This window comes from Giraffa tippelskirchi, chromosome 9, assembly GCF_054371585.1.
Source record: "Giraffa tippelskirchi isolate mGirTip1 chromosome 9, T2T-mGirTip1v1.2.pri, whole genome shotgun sequence".
NCBI lineage: Eukaryota > Metazoa > Chordata > Mammalia > Artiodactyla > Giraffidae > Giraffa > Giraffa tippelskirchi.
The window spans coordinates 18050314-18068154 of record NC_137283.1 but is presented as its reverse complement, the minus strand read 5'-3'; the positions used below and the strand labels follow the sequence as shown (position 1 = coordinate 18068154).

General features: G+C 40.0%; 1 protein-coding gene across 8 annotated transcripts in view; it reads left to right on the top strand.

The window, feature by feature from the left end:
- The window catches only part of GRM7 (glutamate metabotropic receptor 7), an 896695-nt gene that overhangs the window by 740773 nt on the left and 138081 nt on the right, over window positions 1–17841 (top strand). The gene's annotated exons all lie outside the window — the stretch shown is intronic.

Genomic DNA, 17841 nt, shown 5'->3' with positions numbered 1-17841 from the left:
AAATGGTCAAGGGAGTTGGAACGCATAGCACCAGCAATACAATCTGATGGTTGGGTCATGTCCAGAACACACTTGAGTTGTTAAGTGTTGAATTTCAAGTAAAAGCAGCCAACTTGGGGAATCCACTTGAAGAACAACTCCCTTAAACCAGGAATACTAAATAACTGATGCCAGAAGAAATCATGTTCAGAATATAAGTGGCCCATTTATACCTATGTGTTCACACCACAAGATTCCTAGTCCCTTAACACTGGTTCTCAGTTGACTTTGGTTTTACTTATACAACATAGACTCAGTACTGCTGTCCTATGCCTGCTGCGTATATTTTATCTTTGTGAGAAGAGAGCTGATCATCCAGCAAGTGTGACTGGGCATTTCTCTTACTGAATGAAAAGCACTTTGACAAGTTCCTGGCTAACTGCATTGAGCTTGAATTTTAAGTCTAAAATAGCATAGGATTTTAATGCCTCATAGTGGTAGTTAGCTCTCGGAATAATTCTTTTTTTATTTTTTTATTTTTTTTTATTTTTTAAATAAATTTATTTATTTTAGTTGGGGGCTAATTACTTTACAATATTGTAGTAGTTTTCGCCATACATTGACATGAATCAGCCATGGGTTTACATGTGTTCCCCTTCCTGGACCCCCCTGCCACCTCCCCCCCCACCCCACCCCTCTGGGTCATCCCATTGCCCCAGCCCTGAGCATTTGTCTCATGCATCGAACATGGAATGCTGTTCTGTTTCACATATGATAATATACATGTTTCAATGCTATTCTCCCAGAATGTCCCACCCTCACCTTCTCCCTCAGAGTCCATAAGACTGTTCTATGCGTCTGTGTCTCTTATTCTGTCTCACATACAGGGTTATCGTTAACCATTTTTCAAATTCCATATATATGCATTAGTATACTGTATTGGTGTTTTTCTTTCTGGCTTACTTCACTCTGTATTATGGGCTCCAGTTTCATCCATCTCAATAGAACTGATTGAAATGTATTTTCTTTAATGGCTGAGAAATATTCCATTGTGTATATGTACCACAGCTTCCTTATCCATTCGTCTGCTGATGGACATCTAGGTTGCTTCCATGTCCTGGCTATTGTAAACAGTGCTGTGATGAACATTGGGGTACACGTGTCTCTTTCAATTCTGGTTTCCTCAGTGTGTATGCCCAGCAGTGGGATTGCTGGGTCATATGGCAGTTCTATTCCCAGTTTTTTAAGGAATCTCCACACTGTTCTCCATAGTGGCTGTACTAGTTTGCATTCCCACCAACAGTGTAAGAGGGTTCCCTTTTCTCTGCACCCTCTCCAGCATTTATTGCTTGTAGACTTTTGGATGGCAGCCATTCTGACTGGTGTGAAGTGGTACCTCATTGTGGTTTTGATTTGCATTTCTCTGATAATGAGTGATGTTGAGCATCTTTTCATGTGTTTGTTAGCCATCTGTATGTCTTCTTTGGAGAAATGTCTGGAATAATTCTTTAAAAATGTGCAAAGTCACTCATGAATTGTCTACTGAATAAATAATTAACCATAATAGAGATGCTTTTCCAAGTAATTTGAACCCCACCCCCCACCCAATGCCAGTTGACATGATGGTTCATTACCAGGAATTTCCAACAGCCATGCTGATTCCGGTTTAATCTAGTCAAATGAAGCAATTACCTTGCAGATGAAACAACCAGATAGTATGTTTTTAATCTCTCCCATGTCATAAGGCATTTTCTTTTATGTTCTAATTTCTATTAAAATACACGGCAATGGCCATGAAACTAGTCCTTAGAATTAAATGATCTGTTCTGTATTTGGGAGGATTTTTTAGCTTTCAGTGGGTGGTTGGCCGAACCAAAAAGAAGTGCACCAGAAAAATGCAAGCCAGGTATTGCAAAGGAGACAAAGTGGATTAGGGGTGAGTCCAGAAGAAGCATGTTTAAATTTTGTTTCTTATTTTCATGATTCATGTCATTACATTTGGTCTACCCTGTTTTCCTTGAACAAATTTAAACTTTAGTCTCCCACAACCTCCAGATCCTCCCCAAGGCTGCGTGTTCTTAGATGTGAAAGATTTTTGGTTTTGTTTTTTGGTTTCTCCTATAGGCATCACATTGTTTGGTGTAGTGGAAGATTATAACCAATAGGATATTGTTAGCGGAAACAGTCCTTAGACCATCCTGCTCTCAAAACAAAACAAAAAACAAGTATCAGTAAAAAGACTTTTAATATAGAATGACAGTGTTCTGTTCCCTAGACATAGCTGAGCCAAAGAGGTACTGTCAACTCTCACATATTTAGATAGCTTTTGAATGCAAAGCATCCTAGATACTATGTAGAAAGGACTTGTACATTTCCTCATAGGCCAAACCCAGTTTAATTCTACAATGTCCATGTTATTTAAGCTTGTTGAACCTTGTAGTCATCATCTACCAAGTAGAGATGCTAATGGTGCTTATCTTCTTGGACTGTTGCCAGGATTACGTGAATCAGTCCACCCAAATTCCTTGAAACAGCGCCTGGCCATTCAGTTCAGTTGCTCAGAAGTGTCCACCTCTTTGTGACCCCATGAACCACAGCATGCCAGGCCTCCCTCTCCATCACCAACTCCCTGAGTCCACACAAACCCATGTCCATCGAGTCGGTGATGCCATCCAGCCATCTCATCCTCTGTCGTCCCCTTCTCCTCCTGCCCTCAATCTTTCCCAGCATCAAGGTCTTTTCAAATGAGCCAGCTATTCCCATCAGGTGGCCAAAGTATTGGAGTTTCAGCTTCAACATCAGTCCTTCCAATGAATACCCAGGACTGATCTCCTTTAGGATGGACTGGTTGGATCTCCTTGCAGTCCAAGGGACTCTCAAGAGTCTTCTCCAACACCACAGTTCAAAAGCATCAATTCTTCAGTGCTCAGCTTTCTTTATAGTCCAACTCTCACATCCATACATGACCACTGGAAAAACCATAGCCTTGACTAGACGGACCTTTGTTGACAAAGTAACGTCTCTGCTTTTTAATATGCTGTCTAGGTTGGTCATAACTTTCCTTCCAAGGAATAAGCGTTTTTTAATTTAATGGCGGTAGTAACCATCTGCAGTGATTTTGGAGCCCAGAAAAATAAAGTCAGCCACTGTTTCCACTGTTTCCCCATCTATCTGCCAAGAAGTGATGGGACCGGATGCCATGATCTTAGTTTTCTGAATGTTGAGCTTTAATCCAACTTTTTCACTCTCCTCTTTCACTTTCATCAAGAGGCTCTTTAGTTCTTCTTCACTTTCTGCCATAAGGGTGGTGTCATCTGCAAATCTGAGATTATTGATATTTCTCCTGGCAATCTTGATTCCAGCTTGTGCTTCCTCCAGCCCAGCATTTCTCATGATGTACTCTGCATATAAGTTAAATAAGCAGGGTGACAATATATAGCCTTGACGTACTCCTTTTCCTATTTGGAACCAGTCTGTTGTTCCATGTCCAGTTCTAACTGTTGCTTCCTGACCTGCATACAGGTTTCTCAAGAGACAGGTCAGACGGTCTGGTATTCCCATCTCTTTCAGAATTTTCCACAGTTTCTTGTGATCCACACAGTCAAAGGCTTTGGCATAGTCAATAAAGCAGAAATAGATGTTTTTCTGGAACTCTCTTGCTTTTTCGATGATCCATCGAATGTTGGCAATTGATCACTGGTTCCTCTGCCATTTCTAAAACCAGCTTGAACATCTGAAAGTTCACAGTTCACGTATTGCTGAAGCCTGGCTTGGAGAATTTTAAGTGTTACTTTACTTGCGTGTGAGATGAGTGCAATTGTGCAGTAGTTTGAGCATTCTTTGGCATTGCCTTTCTTTGAGATTGGAACAAAAACTGACGTTTTCCAGTCCTGTGGCCACTGCTGAGTTTTCCAAATTTGCTGGCATATTGAGTGCAGCACTTTCACAGCATCACCTTTGAGGATTTGAAATAGCTCAACTGGAATTCCATCACCTCCACTAGCTTTGTTCATAGTGATGCTTCCTAAGGCCCACTTAACTTCACATGCCAGGATGTGTGGCTCTAGGTGAGTGATCACACCATCGTGATCGTCTGGGTTGTGAAGAACTTTTTTGTACAATTCTTCTGTGTATTCTTGCCACCTCTTCTTAATATCTTCTGCTTCTGTTAGGTCCCTACCACTTCTGTCCTTTATTGAGCCCATCTTTGCATGAAATGTTCCCTTGGTATCTCTAATTTTCTTGAAAATATCTCTAGTCTTTCCCGTTCTGTTGTTTTCCTCTATTTTTTTGCCTTGATTGCTGAGGAAGGCTTTCTTATCTCTCCTTGCTATTCTTTGGAACTCTGCATTCAAATGGGTATATCTTTCCTTTTCTCCTTTGCTTTTCAATTCCCATCTTTTCACAGCTATTTGTAAGGCCTCCTCAGACACCCATTTTGCCTTTTTGCATTTCTTTTTCTTGGGGATTGTCTTGATCCCTGTCTCCTGCACAATGTCATGAACCTTCATCCATAGTTCATCAGGCATTCTGTCTATCAGATCTAGTCCTTTAAATCTATTTCTCACTTCTACTGTATAGTCATAAGGGATTTGATTTAGGTCATACCTGAATGGTCTAGTGGTTTTCTCCACTTTCTTCAATTTCAGTCTGAATTTGGCAATAAGGAGTTCATGATCTGATCCATAGTCAGCTCCCGGTCTTGTTTTTGCTGACTGTGTAGAGAGTCTCCATCTTTGGCTGCAAAGAATATAATCAATCTGATTTCAGTGTTGACCATCTGGTGATGTCCATGTGTAGAGTCTTCTCTTGTGTTGTTGGAACAGGGTGTTTGCTATGACCAGTGCGTTCTCTTGGCAAAACTCTATTAGCCTTTGCCCTGCTTTATTCTGTACTCTAAGGCCAAATTTGCCTATCACTCTAGGTGTTTCTTAACTTCCTACTTTTGCATTCCAGTCCCCTATAATGAAAAGGACATTTTTTAGGGGTGTTAGTTCTAGAAAGTCTTGTAGGTCTTCATAGAACTGTTCAACTTCAGCTTCTTCGGCATTACTGGTCAGGGCATAGAGTTGAATTACCCTGATAGTGACTGGTTTGCATTGGAAACGAACAGAGATCATTCTGTCGTTTTTGAGATTGCATCCAAGTACTGCATTTTGGACTCTTTTGTTGAGGGCAGTAGTGAGTGCTAAGGGTAATTACAGGAAACTGTTCCCTTACTGTATCAAGGAGCCTCTTACTTTTTAGAGAAGGGTGGGTGTGAGATCATTGAGCTGTGCTGTGTAGATGAAAGACCTCCATGTGATAAGGAGGAAGCAAGGAAGCTGGGAAGGAACCATGGGGATGCAGAAAGTCCTTTGGCGACAGTGAAATGGCCTCTGATCAAGTCCTTTCTGAAATCTGTGTCTGTAATCCCACTATTCTTCCTGTGTCCACTGCAACCACCTGAATGTGCGCTGCCATCCTTCTCCATGACTGATGACACCCTCTGTACTGGGAGCTCCATTTGTACCCTAACATCCTCTCTTCTCCACAAAAGAGTGAGAGAGATTTTTTTAAACACAAGAGATTATGGTACAGTTTTCTAATGGCTTCTCACTGCTTCCACTATTCTTGTAGAAAGTCTAGAATTTCAAAGGCCAAAAGGACACATGGTATCATCCCTGCCTCTGTTCTAACCAGGCTTACCCACTGTGTTGTCAAAGCCTTCACTTTTTTCATCCCAAAACTTTCTCTTTCCATTCCTTGGGTCACACGATGCTCACTCCCTATTATACTTCGACTACTTCTGTACCACCTCCTGATAAGTACAGAACCTGTTTTCTTCAGCTGCTCTCATACCTCCAGGCTAAACACGAAGGCCCCCTCCTCAGAAAAGCCCTCCATGGCTGCGCTGTGGAGAGTGGCTCTCCTTCTACCGCGGTCAGGGCCTCCTGGGTCACTGGAGGTCACGTGGTTGTGTTTAGTCATCTCCATAGGACTCATTAGTGGGTATAATTAGGTTCACTCGTGTCAGTTGTGGGCCCATCTGATTCAATTCCCACCTCTATAAGTCCACTCTAATTATCCTAGCTCAGGAGACTGATGTATAAAAACTGAACTAGCGGACTATTAGTTTGCAATGTCAAACAGAATTGTCACGGAAACCAGCACGTCCAGTTCAACATGAAGAGTCCTTTTTCTTGTAGTCAAATGATGTGGGAGCAGATGGCTGAATGGTTAAGGGCTTCAGTTGAGTTAACCTAGTAACTCTGTCCTCAGTCTAGATATTCTTGCTGGGAGAAATGGACACACCTCTCAGTACTTGGCTCTTAGATGGTACCTTCTCTAACCTGACCAGGCAGACCAACCCCCTGTCTTATTCCCTGAGGGTCTTTTGGCCTCGTGTCATCTTTGGCCTTAGACTTCTAGGGTTGGTCTTCTCTTTCTAAGGGAGCTTTGCATATACTGATCCCTTATGGTGGGCTTGAAGATTGAAGAGAAGCATCTTATTTTGGGGACAGTAGTAAGAGAAGACTCTGTATACCCCCATATGATAATAATAATGGTTACAGTGGGATTTAAAAATTATGCTGGTAAGCTCTAAATAACTTTCGAGAAGGCGGGTTATGTGCTTGAACCTGTAATTTACTTGAGAGGAGTGTTGGTGATGAGGGGATAGAAACTAGCATCTGCTGAATTTCTACAGTGGGTCAAAGTGTAACCACCACCCTGGGGATCCTTTCACTACCCAGTGGAGATTAGGGATTACTTGTGTTTTATAGATGAGGCGTCTGTGCCTTAGAGTTGCAAAGCAGGGTTGGGGATATCCCCATTTGTAAGGCCTTTCTCAACCCTAACACACCTATTGGAATCACACCTAACATACCAAAGAGTCAACCAAAAGAAAAAAAAAAAAAAAAAAATAAGAGGCCAGAGAGAAGGAAGATGTCACAGACTTAGGAAGGCTGGACAGGGTGTTCATGATTCCTGAGGCCCAGCCTCCCAACAGCTGGAAATGGAAATGGAGCCCACAGGACTAGACAGCTGTGTCCTTGCTTATTAAAGTAGACCCATGGACCCAATGCCTTGGCATCCTCTGAGAACCTGGGAGAAATGCAGAATCTCAGGCCTGGCCCCAGACCTGCTGCATCAGAATCTGCATATGCCCCTGAAAGGCACAAATGCACAGTTCTGTGGTCGCAGGCTTGCCCTGAGAGGTTGAGACATGTGGACCGCTGTTGCTGTTCAGTTGCTCAGTCATGTCCAACTCTTTGCGACCCCATGGACTGCAGCGTGCCAGGCCTCCCTGTCGTTCACACTTCCATGTGGAACGTGGAAGGACACAAATCATTAGCATATGGCTCAGAGAATTTTCTCAAAAAATACTTTTTCTATAGTATGGACATTCTGGTGATTGGATTTTTTTTTTTTTTTTTCTGTGTGTGTTTACTTGAAAATATTTTTGCCTTAGTTTCTGCATATAACATTCTGGTTTCTCCACTATCTTCTCACTTGCATCATTTCCAACAAGAAATCTGCTATTATGCTTGTCCCTCTCTAGGTAACACTTTGATTTTCTCTTGCTGATTTAAAAGGAACTATTGATAATTTAGGCTTGAAAGTGTCAGTCACTCAGTCAAGCCTGACTCTTGGCAACCCCGTGGACTATAGCCCACCAGGCTCCTCTGTCCATGGGATTCTCTAGGCAAGAATACTGGAGTGGGTTAATCGTTCCCTTCTCCAGGGAATTGTCCAGACCCAGGGATCAAACCCAGGTGTCCCACATTGCCAGCAGATTCTTTACCATCTGCGCTTTAGGCTTGGAGAATACTCAATCATACATAATAATTTTTAAAAGCAATGGACAATATTTTTTTTTATATATTCACAATTCTCATGAAGACTTTTATAGAAAGAGCTTCAGACTAAAAGCCTGGAATTTTGATCCTTTTTTTTAACCTTGACTTTTCCCTTGACCTCTCTTAGAATCACTCCTTTACACATATGGCTTTGCTAGATGCTTTCTAACATCCTTCTGAAAGACTTGGATTATAATTCTATATTCATGGTATTAATAGTATAGGATAATAAGATGATTAGAGAGTAGCTTAGCAGCAAAAGCCTGGACTCCAGAGTCAGACCTCAAACACCCTGATACTCGCTCACCACTGTTGGGTTATATGCCCTTACTCAGGTTTCTTTAACCACTCTGTGTCTCAGTATTTTCATCTGTAAATTGGGTGTGTCAACAACAGTAGCTACTTCCTAGAATCTGTTTTCAGAATTAAATTAGTGTTTACTAAGTATTTAAAACCATTGAAAAACATGTGTTCCATGTGCCAGGTCCTGAGCTAAGTTAAGATGATCAGAAGTGAAGACAAGCCCCTGCTTTTGAGCAGGAAACTCCAAGCTGAAACTCCTTGAGTAGGTTGGACTCAGGTTAGGGCTGGATTAAAGTGAATGACTGAGTTTAAGAGGATCACTGAAAAACTAAGCTCTAACTCAGGGAGGAAATGGGATATATTTAACTCAGCCAAAGAGACATAATAGCTTTCTTAAAATAGACAGCGGGCTGTCAGGGAGCAGAGGCTGAGATTTGTCCCTGTGGCATCAGAGGGCAGAATGGAGATAAAAGGTGGAAGCAGCTGTGGATGGGTGATGATGAAAGATCTGGGAAATAGTCATTCAGATTTTTAATATCTGGAAGGCTTAGATTTAGAGGAGAGAATGCCATTTATTTGGGCACCAAGGAAGAATCTTGAAGACAACTTCAGTAAAACTGCATGAATTTAAATGAGTTAGTGGAGAGGACCAATGAGATTCAGTAAAAGATCCATTGCTTATCTTCAAGGAAGCAGAATTTCTTTTCAAATATGCATAGTAACTCGAACCAATTACTCTTTCAGAGTAAATTAATGAGCTGCTTTAATGAACAGATAATATGAACATATAATTATCAGCAATATGAATATATAATTACTGTTTCAAAGTCTTTTTTCACATATTTATGTGATGTAAAGACCTTATAAACAATCTCCCTATGTATTTACCCTTTCAGTTTGCCTGGGAAATAATTTTTATCAACCAAGTTGAATTCTGCCAGTTTTGCTTCGTCAGAATGAATATGGCTTTGCAATCAAGGGCTACAGGATGAGAGAGATTTTGCTTAGATAGTGAAGGTGTTTGGTTAATTTGACCAGTGAAAGGTCTGCCCTCACTGTTGTCCTTCACCTTCTGGAGAGCATTTAGCCTATGCAGTCATCGTCCTGACCAGAGAGCATCCATATGTCAGGCATATTTCAATAGGATTCAATTATAGCTGACAAAACATTTGTAAAGGCAGCTAGAATTCAGCCCAGATGGTGACTGGGCATATGATGAACACTCCAAATATGTGGCATTATTCATCCCTGACACTCAGAAAATAAACATAAGGCCAGCATTTCTCCCAGGGCAGGGAAACAGAGAAGAAAAAGGTCCTCCTCTTCCAAATGTACAGAGTTGCTGCTTTTCCCTAGGAGCTGCAGAATGTTTTTGGCTTTTTAATTTAACAGTTCAGTTCAGTTCAGTTGGTCAGTCATGTCTGACTCTTTGTGACCCCATGGACTACAGCACACCAGGCTTCCCTGTCCATCACCAACTCCCGGAGCTTACTCAAACTCATGTCCATTGAGTCAGTGATGCAATCCAACCATCTCATCCTCTGCATCCCATTCTCCTCCCGCCTTCAATCTTTCCCAGCATCAGGGTCTTTTCAAATGAGTCAGTTCTTCGCATCAGGTGGCCAAAGTATTGGAGTTTCAGCTTTTAGCATCAGTCCTTCCAATGAACACTCGGGACTGATTTCCTTTAGGATTGACTGGTTTGATCTCCTTGCAGTCCAAGGGACTTTCAAGAGTGTTCTCCAACACCACAGTTCAAAAGCATCAATTCTTTGCTGCTCAGCTTTTTTTATAGAAACTTTAACAAGGGAGGACATACTTAAGGGTCTTTCCCAGTATACGTGATTTGTGACTAGGTAAATAGGTGACCCAGCATGGGTTTCTTCTCTATGGCTCCTTCTAAACAGCATGAATAGCAGAAGATGGTGATATTCAGTCTTAACTTGTGACATGAATATCATGTGTTGGAATTTTGATTAATCTACACACCCTACCTAGGTCCTAGTACAGGAAAAGTCTGGGAAAACTTATTTTTTTAGTATTTGAAGTTCTGATAAGATCATTTAACTTGTGGAAAGCCTTAATTAAAAAAAAAAAATCAACAAGTTGACTAATTTAAAGAAAGTGCCTGAACCATACAGGGACATCTCAAAGAATGTTCGTGAAATGAGTATATACGGATAACCCGGGCCTAAATATGTAATCAGATTAATTACCAGCATTTAGAAATCCCTTTTGTCCCCCACTTTCTGTCACTCACTCCTTAGTAGATGTAGTGATGTCAGAAACTGAAGAAGCTGGTGGAAGGTAAAAACCCAGAATCCCCAATCTTGGCCCCTTCCCAGATGGTTTAGAGTAAATGGCCAAGTTCAAGAGGAATATCTCTTCTCCCCTTTTACTTTCAACTTTCTGTCCTCTTGCATTTAAAAGTATCAGTATATAGCTAGATTTTATTTTATAATTTAATCTAGTAGGCTTGATCTTTTACTCTGTTTGTCACACTTGATTAATCCAGAGGAAAGCAAGAAAAGAACATAAAACAGATGTATACTTTTTTCATCACCCTCTCCTGCATTAATCTGTTAAACAGGTTTTTAGTGACCCCCAAAAATACAACAGGCAATCTTGAATCAAATTCTAATAGAAATAATTACCTTTACCACTTTTTTCTCATAGTGCTAGTGTCTTGGACTAGTAGTTACACGAACTCCCTTCTTTATTTACAGGTCACTGTTGTCATGCATTTTATACCACAAAAGTCAACATTGTTGTATACTAGATTTAAGATTCATTTATACCTTCCAATTTATGTATTCTTTCTGACATTTCTTCTTAAATCTCTGAACGGTCATCTGAATTCATTCTTCCTTTTGTCTGTGTCATACTATTAGTTCATTTTTTGTTGAGAAATTTAATTCCACTTTATGTTTTTTTAATTTTACGGAAATACACATGGCTTACTATGTTATGCATTATACCTGTGTCTATTCTTTTTCAGATTCTTTTCCCATATAGGTTATTACCAAGTATTGTGTAGCATTCCCTATGCTATGGGTCTCAAGGTCCCTGTATAATAGTGTGTATATGTTAATCCCCAAACCCTAATTTATCCCTTCCACTTTTCCCCTTTGATAACCATAAGATTGTTTTCTGTGTCTGCGAGTTTGTTTCTGTTTTGTAAATAAGTTCATTTGTACCATTTTTTTTTAGGTTCCACAAGTAAATGACATCCTATGGTATTTATTAGTTCTGCTTTAAAGATAGTGTTTTATAATATATAAATTATATTGTTTTTGTTGAGAAGTCAGCCATAGTTTTGCCTTTTTGAAAGTAATATGCATTTATTTTTTTCTACCTGTTTTTACGATATCCTCTTTGGTTTTCATCGATTGTGTGTTGTGTGTGCATGCATGTGTGTGGGTATGTGTTACCATCCTGCCGTAGAGTTCTGCAGCACTTTTTAAATCTGTGTATCGCTGTCTCCATCATGTTATCAGTTTTGTACATTCTGACCCATTATCTAATTACATATTATGTCTTCCCCATGCTCAGTTTTAATTAATACTGAAATTCTAAGCTTAAGTAACTTAAAATGACTTAATGCAACCATTCTTTTTCATAATTTTCTCCTTTTGGTTATTTTCTTCTGACAAATCTTCTAAGTCTGTTTTCTCTTGAGCTCTGTCCTAATGCACTAAATTCCAAAAAAGCACTAAAATTGTTGTCATCCCTTTTCAATCCTGTTACCTTGACCTTGGATACCTAATAATCAATGCCTGCCTGCTGACATTGTATGGAAGAAATTGTACAGATAGGTTGACATAGTAGATACTAATACTTTATCCAGAGAAGACTGACTCTTGCTTTTAAGCACTGCTAAGCTGATTCCCTAGGTCATCCTTATGACACTAACAGGTCTCAAACTAAAGCCTGGATGTACAGGAGGATTTTCCAGAATAAGCATATGGTTGTTGAGGAAAAGCAAAACAGGAAGGGGAGAAAGGCTGCCCCGATGCCACGATTGCTTCACTCTGGTTTTTTTTTTTTTTTTTCTGGCTTTAAATAATCCACCTGAAATTCTTGTCTTCCTTGTTAGCTCTTCAATGCTTAAAACTGACTAGATCATATATTTAGATATATATTAGAGAGAGAGAGATGAAAATATATTTAATTTTGTTCAGTTTTTTCTGTTGTCCTCAGTGGAAGGGTTGCTCTGAAGTAAGCTGTAAGCCATTGGCAGAAATGTCCCACAATGCAGTTTTTAATGGTATTCTATTTAGATATTATTTTAATTTATGATAAAATTTTAGAAGTTTACTTTCTATGTAGAAAATGTAATAATATCTTGCACTAACAGACTTTACCACTGGCAACAATTTGCACACATCTTTTTAAGTTTCTAAAATGAAAAGCACAGAGCTCTTTGAACTCTAAAGACGACCTCCACCTAAAAAAAGTTTTTTTCATGACTTAGACTATTTTCAAGTATATAAATCTGTGTATTGTATGCTTGTTATACACAACATACACCATCCTTCCTGAAATGTTAAAGCCTGGATGCTAACCCAGAATTCCCTGTGCATGTGGGAGCTAATGCCTTGTTGATGGCACAGGCTGCTCCAGATTTGCAGTAGGTTTGTAAGCACTGAGCTCCTTTCCCCACCTCTGCCAAGTCCCATCAGGACTCCAGCCACACTGAACTTTCCTCACACAACAGTCCAGCACTCGTGAACTCCTGCATCCTGCAGCTTCTTTTTGTATGTTTTTATTTTCTTAGAAAATATGTATATTTGGTTTCTCCTACATATGTGTAATAAAATTTTTAAGGAGTAGATAGGACACACAAAAGAACTTCAAAATTGTTTTGATCATCACAATGGGAAGCCTAAAATTACTAATTAAAGGCACTGATTAGCTTAGAAACCCTGCCTTAAACAATATTTATGTTCTGTTTTATTGCTATAATGAATGACTTCAGGAAGGGAAACTTAAAAAGATGCCTCATGAATTGAGAGAGAAGCTTTTGGAGGGAAAGCAGAACTGATTATTCAATTCCAAATTCACCTATAGATTCTATGTAATTCTGATGATAATTGTAATGGAATTAGGCAAACTGATTTAAAGGTAATCTGGAAAAAAATAAGAAAGACAATTTTGGAAAAAAGGAGTGTTGGTGACTTACATATTACATGGCAGGATATACATCCAAGCAGATGTAATTAAACGGTTGTGGTATTATTGTAAGAGTGATAAATAGTTCACACGAACATAAGAGAGAGACAGACTCATATTTATGGGAAAATTTGTTTTATAATAAAAGTGTCACTGCATATCATGAGGTTAGGATATTCTGCTCAGTACAAACTGTGAAGTGAGCTGGAATATCCATTATAGAAGGAAAAATATTTCAACCCATATTTCATGGCTTATACAAAAAAGAAACTCTAGATAAATAAAGCAGCTAAAATTAAAAAGAAAAAATCTATAAATATAATAAATTTGAAAAATATTTGCAGGCAGTAACTTTATTAGAAAAGCAATAATCAAGAAACTGTATGTAGATATACACACACATACATACATATACATAAACCATATATATTTAATTCTTGCAAGTAAGGAAAGAAAGTAAATCAAGGAGAGGAAAAAAATGAAATATAAAACAACTCTGAGACAGAGCAGACAGGCTCAATCAAGTCAGAAGAACAAAATGACGGAGTGCGGAGTGAAAGCGCGAAGGTTCCTAAGATACTAACTTACTGGAAATCGAGATCTTGGAGAGATTTGAGGGGAAATTTTCTGGACAAACAATTTCAGATATTCACCCTTTATTAAAGGATATGGATATTTAAAAGTAAATCAAAACCATTTCAATTCAGTAACAAATACCCCAGTACGTTGGGGCACAGTGGTGGCGGGACAGGGGCGGGGGTCCAGGTGTTGTTGTTAAGAGTGCTGGCCCTGCCCTGCTGTCCTGGGTGCAGAATTAGACCCGGGGCAATCCCTGAACCCCTGCTGGGCCTCTGCAGATGCACAGTGGTGGGGGCGGGGGGACACTTGTAGCGCAGGATGTTTATCTCGGTGACAGGCACACAGTGCGTGCATTGTAATTGTTGGCTGATATGGTTATTACTTTTCCTTTTTTAAATTTTATATACAGCCCCAAATCAAACCCCATCTCTGCCTGAAAGAAGTAAAAATAATTTAGAGTGAATCGTTTACCTTTTTGGCCTCAGTTCCTTCATCTGTAAAATGGAGAAGTAGTGATATCTGTTTGCATAAGTAGGGTTGCATGATCATTAAATAAACTAATACTTAGAAAGCACTTTTGTTTTGGAACTGCCATAGCATTCATTAGGTCCTATTTAAGTTTTTGTTTGTTTGTTTTATTAGAGTATAATTGCTTTTCAATGTTGCATTAGTTTCTGTTGTACCAGGAAGTGAATCAGCTCTAAGTATACATATATCCCCTCCCTCTTTGACCTCCCTTCCACCCACCCTATGCCTGCAGGACATCACAGAGCACTGAGCTGAGCTCCCTGTGTCAGACAGCAGCCTCCCACTAGCTGTTTGACACATGGTAGTGTACATATGTGAGCGCTGTCCTGCCAGTTCACCCTACCCTTCCTTTCTCACTGTGTGCCCACATATCTGTTTTGTGTATCTGCGTTTTGTTCAAAGAAAAATGCTGGATCTAGCTAGCCAAAAATAACTGTAGCAAAGGCTGTGTGCTTAAATGTCAAAGGGAACAGTTGGGAAATTTAACACTTAGTTACCATTCTCAAAGTAGTAGGGACAGGGGAGCAAGGCTTTTGTTTTTTTTATTTTATTGTTGTCAGTAGGTCCAAGTAGGTTCTTTTCTTTTTAATTTTTATATTGGAACATAGTTGATTTAAAATATTGTGTTAGCAGGCTAAGAAAACAAACTTAGGGCTACTGAGGGGGAGGCGACAGTTAGAGACTTTGTGACGGTCATGTACACACTGCTATACGTAAAATGGATAACCAACAAGGACCTACTGAAGAGCACATGGAACTCTTCAGGGTTATGTGGCAGCCTGGAGGGGAGGCAGTTTGGGGGAGAATAAACACATGCGTATGTATGGCTGAGTCCCTTCGCTGCTCACCTGAAACCACCACAACATTGTTAATCAGTTACACCCTCAATACAAAATAAACAGTTTAAAGTTGGGGAAAAAATAAAATATTGTATTAGCTTCAGGTGTACAATAAAGTGCTTCAGCTATATATCATAATATCCATTCTCTTTTAGATTATTTTCCCATATAGGTTGTTACACAATATTGAGTAGAATTCCCTGTGCTATACAGTAGCAGGACTGTATCTATTGTATCTACTGTATCTATTCTTGATGATCTATTTTGTATATAGTAGAGTGTATATATTAATATCAAACTCCGAATTTATCCCTCCCCCATTTTCCCCTTTAGTAACCGTAAGTTTGTTTTCTACATCTGTGAGTCTGTTTCTGCTTTATGAATAAGTTCATTTGTATCATTTTTTATCCTCCACATGTAATATGACATTGTCTTTTTCTGACGAGCTCACTGAGTATGATAATCTCTAAGCCCTTCTTCTGTTTCCAAAGTGACTTTAATGAGCCCAGTTAAATATTGCATAGAGAGTAAGGGTAGACTGTTGAATTGAATCAGGATGAACATTGTTTTCCAGAGTCTATTTTGACTGTAACCTAGAATCCCTTGCATAACTCACCAACCCAGATCCTCACACCTTTCCCGGGAGCTGTCAGCAACTGCTCCATCCATTCGCTTTTGTAGACCAGCAGACCTTGACGGGTGTCCGTTACAGCGGGACAGGCATGTCCACAGCTCCTTCATGATATTAACATAGAAAAGCCATCTGAAGGTCCGGTCTTCCTGACCATGGGCACCAAATTACAAGCAGAAATTGCCCATGTTCAGCTGGAGAATGCAAACCTGTAGTGAATGTTACTTGGTAAGAGTTTCATCTCTGGTGATCCAGAGACTGTAGTTTTAGAAATTGGTCATGTATCCGACTGGAGAGTATCTGGGCGATTTTTCCTTGGACCCTAACGCTAGTGAGGACAAGGGAATGGGGCAGAGGCACAAGAAAGCCCAGGATGTTCAGGAAATGAGATGCACTAGGCTTAGCCTGCCTCCTTTGGAAACACGTGTCACGCAATGCTGTTACCCTTAATGAAGGTAATTAAACATAATCTGAAGGCACATTTTTTTCCTCTCAAGTGGTGTGATGCAGCTCCTGCTAACAGTTTAGGTTATTGACCTAATGTGAAGGCTAAATTGGCCCTAACGCATGAAACTGAGGAGTTGGAATGTCACTCAAACGTCAGGTGTCACTAAATGTCTGAATTAGACTGTACAACACATGGCAGAGTCTGCCTGTGGGTGCTTACACGGAAGGGAGAAAGGGGTGGATTTCCGAAAACATTGGCCTTTGCGTGGAAAGAGCCGCCTGGTTTCAGGAGGTCGGATGAAGACAAAAAGCAAGATATCAAAGGTCTACGTGCTACCCAGTGTGACTTAGTGGAGTAAAGGAGCTCGGTTTTGGAACAAAGCGAGAGCGTGAGGTGTGACTCCAGAAGCCACTCCAGAGGGACCCATCCAGCAAGGCTCATTGTCAGCTGCGGTGCTGGCCATGTCTTCTGAGCCAAAGCACTGAAACATGGATGTTATCCAGGGATTGATGTTTAAGACACTATTCTAGCTAAAGATGATGTGTCTATGTAGGCAGCACTGAGTGTGTGGAGGGCATCTCAAAATTGATGTTTGTATCAGAGCAGGCAGCGTGCTGTCACGTGGGCCCAGCAGCAGTATTATAAATGATCCCCATCCCTGTATGTATGTGACTTTGTTCCTGAAATGACTTTTATATGCTGGTGGAGGCATGTGTCCTGTTACTTTTCTCTTCATTCTGATAGCCAGTTATTGAGTACAGAAATTGCTTTAAAATGACCCAAAAGGTAAAAACTCCCATTTAGCAATTCCTGTTCGGGAGCAACAGATTCCATCTTCTTGCCTGTAATGTTACAGCAGCCTTGTCCAGAATTTCGATAGTGTGCCTGTGTTTCCTTGCCAGCGGTGAAGCAGACCCTGGCGGTAAAATGACCAAAATGAATATTCTTGCCTCACAGGAATAAGGAGAAAAACCCATCTCAGAGAAGCAGGTGAATAATTAATTTCCAGGTTGTCACAGCATTAGCCTAACGCATTTTTATCTTCTTCTTGTTAGACCATAGAATAGGGATTCATTTCCCCACCCCCATGGTGAACTCAGATCTATTTTTATGAACTGCAATATCTCTCTAATTGAACATAAATAGGAGGGACCTGGAAATGATTAAAACTTGGCAAACCTGAGTGAAATGAAAGACTCCTTATAATGACATGTGTCAGAAATGAGGAGCTTCCCATTTCATTCGAAAATGACCAAATCCCCATTTAGCAATAACCATAAACACACACTGTGCAGAGTTGTGTGCTTGATGGGCTCTAAAATAAAGCCATCCTCATTTTAAGAATTATGATGGAGCCAATGGTTTCCATGGCTACCGTTTGCTCTGATTGTGATACATGGGTAGAAACAAGGATTGGATGGCTCAAGTCATTTAGTTAATTAAACATAGAACGTGGACTCTGCCAGAATTATGGATGAAATTAACGTCCACCAGCATGTACCTGTAAAATGTGTATCACAT